The sequence below is a fragment of the Lycium ferocissimum genome, chromosome 11 (assembly GCF_029784015.1).
Source record: "Lycium ferocissimum isolate CSIRO_LF1 chromosome 11, AGI_CSIRO_Lferr_CH_V1, whole genome shotgun sequence".
NCBI classification, from domain to species: domain Eukaryota; kingdom Viridiplantae; phylum Streptophyta; class Magnoliopsida; order Solanales; family Solanaceae; genus Lycium; species Lycium ferocissimum.
In genome coordinates, this window is record NC_081352.1 from 62417370 (window position 1) to 62422394 (window position 5025).

Sequence of the window (5025 nt, forward strand, 5' to 3'; positions counted from 1 at the left end):
TTTTCCCCCTGGGAACCTTCGGCACTTATATAACACTTCATTAACCATAAAATAGGCCCTATAACAGCCTTTCAAGACATTACTAAATACGTATTAGCTCAATTATAGCGAAAACCTTTCCGAACACGACTTACATTTCACTTTCTCCAACAAACTAAATCTCACACATTCATATGACTTCAAAATCTTATCGTGTGCACTTAAAGCTATCTAATACTTTCCTTAATCTCGTAAGGGTTTCATAATCACCTTAAGCTCATGTTAGCCTACTCACAAGGAAACAATCTAAAATTTTTTAGATGCAACAGCGGACCAGAGGCGTCCATGTACTAGCCACCCAGGACGGACTACAGGCCATGGCTCTATCAACATATCCGGTACAAACCTCGGATCATAGCAATAATCATATGTTACTTTCATCTTTCTATTTCTTTCCAATTTTAATCCATTTCCAAAACTCGTCCATCATGTATGAATATATGAATGTAAGAATGTGGGATCATATGTAATGAATGCCAATGAATATGATATGGAATTCACAAACATCATAAAGACAATTCAATCCTTGCACGAATCACCAAAACTACCATGGAAACGTATCAGATAATCAATCCAATCACAACAAATAGAATCAATACATCCCACATCACCACAACCACGTAGTCAAGTACACCACATGTCAATAATTGCATAAAGAATGACAACAAGCCCATATAATCAGAAATCATACCAACCTCGTGGATTTAACACCACAACCATGCCCGAAGGCCTATCATGCTTTCCCTGTCAACAACTACATAACACATGGGATTCGCTAATCAAAGTCTAAGAAGATAAGCCGTAACCTACCTCAAAGCCGAGCATGAGCCTCGAACTCCTCAAATCTGCGTCTTCCCCTTCCAAATTGCCTCCGAATGCTCAAAATATAGAAATTAAATAATTTACATTAGACTACAAATCTAATGATATAAATACAACTATGCTTTCGGAAAAACCACAAAATAACCCTAAAAAGTGATCCCGGGCCCACAAGGGTAAAATGGGAAACTAAGAGTTGAAAAAGGTCAATCCAAAGCTCAAGAAGTGCAATTACTAATCATCAACATCAATTTGTCCCCAATTAGCATTAATTTCATCAATAATAGAAAACCCCCAAATTCCATATATTCAAACCCTTGAAATTAATAAGAGATTCAACTTAGCATCTAAATCCCCAACGATTAGAAGCTTAGAAATTAAGAAACCTTCCCATAAAACTCATTAGAATTGAAAGGAAATCATAAAAAAAATTTAGGTTCCTAACACCTCTTCCCCAACTTAAATCATGAAGCTAATGAAATCCAATCCTAAACCATAATTAAATTACAAGAGAAAGTAAGGGAACTTACCCCAAGATGAAATCACCCAAAACCACTTCAATTTCTCCCACAATACTCTCTAGGATATGACTTTGGTGAATGGAAGGAATGATTTGAAGTTGGGAAATAAAAAGGGTTTTCTGATTCAGTGATTTTCGCATCCACGGACACCTTGTCGGCAGATGCGGACTCGCCTCCGCAGAGTCACTTAACACATCACTACTTCGCGTCTTCAAGTAAAGTCCCTTATGAGCAGTTCCACAAAAGCGGGACATCAGAAACCAACAAAAAAATTTGGTTTTTCACCAAGTCCAACCCAAAATTTGACACTCATCCGAGACCCCCCCCCCCCAGATACAAACGATTTATGGATATCAACATAAAAACATTCTATGAATCTACCCGTGCCCTTGTAATTTCCAATGAAGGTTATCTTGACTCGGACAACCCCCAAAGTTAAGTTTCCAACCAAGGACCCAAAACGCTCCCAAGTGCCTCGAGAACCGAACCAATCACCCTACCAAGTTATAAATAACTCTTTGAACCTCATGGAATCGATAGAATTTCCAAAAAGGTTCGTTTACCCAAAAGTCATCTATTGGTCAACGGTTTTTTTCACTTTAATCCTCTAATTTCCTCGAAACCAATTCGGATCGCCTAGGTGTAAAGATTCGTTCAATCATTTTACATGTTTTGACAGTATTACCCCCGTCGACCCAGTTTCTGAGGTATTTGGGCTTTTCTAGTGAAAGTTGAAAGAATTATAACCCTTAAGTGAAAATATTTGAGCTATAGTTGACTTTTGGGTAAATGGATTATTTTTGATTCTGTGAGGATTGGAGGGTCGTTTATGACTTGGTGGGTTGGCAAGTTTGGTTCCCAAGGCTTTCGGGGGGGCATTTTGGGTACTTGGTTGGAAACTTGATTTCAGCCGTTTGGGGGTTGACTGAGTTAAGGTGACCTTTGTTGGGAATTCCGAGGTCACGAAAGAGTTCGTAGCATGTTTTTCCTTATGTCTCCATATTTGGTTTGTATCCGAGAGGTCTCAGATGGATGTTAGGATTTTGGGTTGAAACATGGTGAAACAAGAATTTTCTGGCTTTTGATGTCTCGCCCCGGCGGGAGTAGGTTCGCCCAAGTGGGACTCAGCCTGCAGGAGTGAAAAGCTGATTCATTTAATGATGTCCGCCCCAGCAGATTAGTATCCGCTGAGGCGAGATCGCAGAAGCGAGACTTCATTTGCCCCAGCGAAGATCACTGAATCAGAAATCGTATTTATTCCCCAACTTCGAATCATTATTCCTATTCACCATAAACCTAATCTAAGGGAGTGTGTGGTTGAATTCTAAAAAAGTGTTGGTGCTATCATCTTGGGGTAAGTCCTTGTGCCTTATTCTATCATTTATTCTTGATTTATTAGCATCCATGGTGGTTAATGAACTATGGGGAAGATAGGTTATGGAAACCTAGACTTTTGATTTAAAACCCTTGATCTAATTAAGTATTGATTGATTTGATCACTTTTTTCTACAATCTAATCATGAGGTAATTAGACCCTAGGCTTAAATCTCCCTTTGCTTCAAGAATTCAAATTATGAAATTAGGGTTCCTTTCAAAATTGGGAATTTTGGTGTAATTGATGAAATTGAAGGACCAATTGTGGTTAGAATTCCATGAAATTAAGGTTAATGACTATCTAGACCTTGAGTAATGTAATTTCGCCCTTAATTTCCAATTTTTCCCTTGCAGTTCGTTAGGTGTATTTTGGGGATTTTGGGTAACTTTCACACCCGATTCTTTTTCTGAATAGTTGAACATTCTGTGGTCATTTACTTACCTAGAATTGGTAATTGTTAGACTTCGATCTTTTGAGGCGCTTCGAAAAGGGAAGGCCCAGGTGGAGTAGTTCATGGCACCAATTCAAAGATTTGAGGTAGGTTACGGCTTACTTTAGTTAGACTTTGATTAGTGAAATGTATGTATGCGTAGAATTAACGGAAGAAAGCATATTAGGTCTTCGGACAGGATGTTGGGATGGATATAAAATTAGGTTGGTATATTTTCTGATTATGTGAGCTTGTCGCCGTTATTTTACTTATTGTGACATGTGGTGTATTTGGTTATATGATTGGAGTAGTGTGCTGTGATAGATTTACTATGGTGATTGAAACTTGATGTTGATTTCATTTCCATGATTGTTGTGATTTATGCGAGTCTTGATGTGGCTTATGGTGTTTGTGACTTTTATAGCATGTTCATTGGCATTGATTGCATTTGATTTAGCATTCTTGTATTCATACACTCATACATGATGGAAATAGTGTGGAAGTGATTTGATGAAAGAAATGTGGTACTGATGATGAAAGATTTATAGCAACTATGCAAGAAAATGTGACACTTTTGATGAAGGCATTATGTGAATCCGCGATCCGAGGTTGTTACCGGAGCGGAAGATATGTGTGCTCGTGATCCGATGGGACATTCCAGAACGAGTGGTACAGGGACGCCATGGGTCCCCTAAGGGTCATGATTATCGAGACGTCGATATTCCGCCCGGAGCATGTGTGTACAGAGTGAGTATGGGCCATTGCATTGCATGACGTCCATTTCATTACATTGCATATATCATCATCATATTTTACATCGATTGACTAGATTTGTTTGTTGTATTCATGATTGTGGTTACTTTGAGGTAATATTGGAAACTTGGCAAACTTGTGTTAGGTGCTTCACCTTAGGCGATGATTCGGTCGTACGATCTTCTATGACCTGAGTGGTTATTTGTGCCTATCTGTTTATCTTGTTGATTTTGTGCTTATATGGTAAAATAAATTTAGTCGGCCTATGATGCTTACCGGTACGTGTGCGTACTGATACTACTCTTGCTGCACTTTTCCTGAGTGCAGATTTTGAGGTAGGACCTTCTTCCAGACCCCATTTCTAGCCTTGAGGCTCTTTGCTGCCAAGATTCCGAGGGTGAGCTACCTACCTACCATGCAACCCTGGAGTTCCTTTCTATTTGTCTACTACTATTTTATTAGACATTTTCATGTGTTTTTTAGACATATATGTTTACTTTTAGACATCGTTGATTAGTTGTTCTTGTATGGTGACTTCATTTCTAGGGATTATATTATGACTTAGTATCTTTTGCACTTTATATTTATGGTATTGACTTAGACCTATCATGATTTGATCTTGTTAGTTAAGTCTTTTCATAATTAAATAAGTAATTAGTTAAGAGGATGGTTCGCCCACCAGGGGGTTAGTGTGGGTCCCATCACGACTGTATTTTGGGTCGTGACAAGTTGGTATCAGAGCTCTAGGTTCACCGATCTCACCAGTACAAGAACATGTCTAGTATAGTCTTTGGATCGGTACGGAAATGTCTGTACTTAATTTCAAGAGGCTATGGGACACTAGGAAAACTCCATTCTTTCTTCCTTTCGTGCTACTTGATTCTAATTGGTATCTAGTTGGTTTAAATTGGTATTTTTTTTCTCCTTCTATTCTCTCACAAATGGTGATGACTCGTGCTAGAGCAGCAGTTGATGAGGCACCAGTGATCACGTGGTAGGGGCCAGGCTAGAGTCCCGCATTAGATCAGTCTCTCCCGAGCCATCGGCGGGTCATGATGATAAGGAGGAGTTGGAAGCAGCACTAGCTC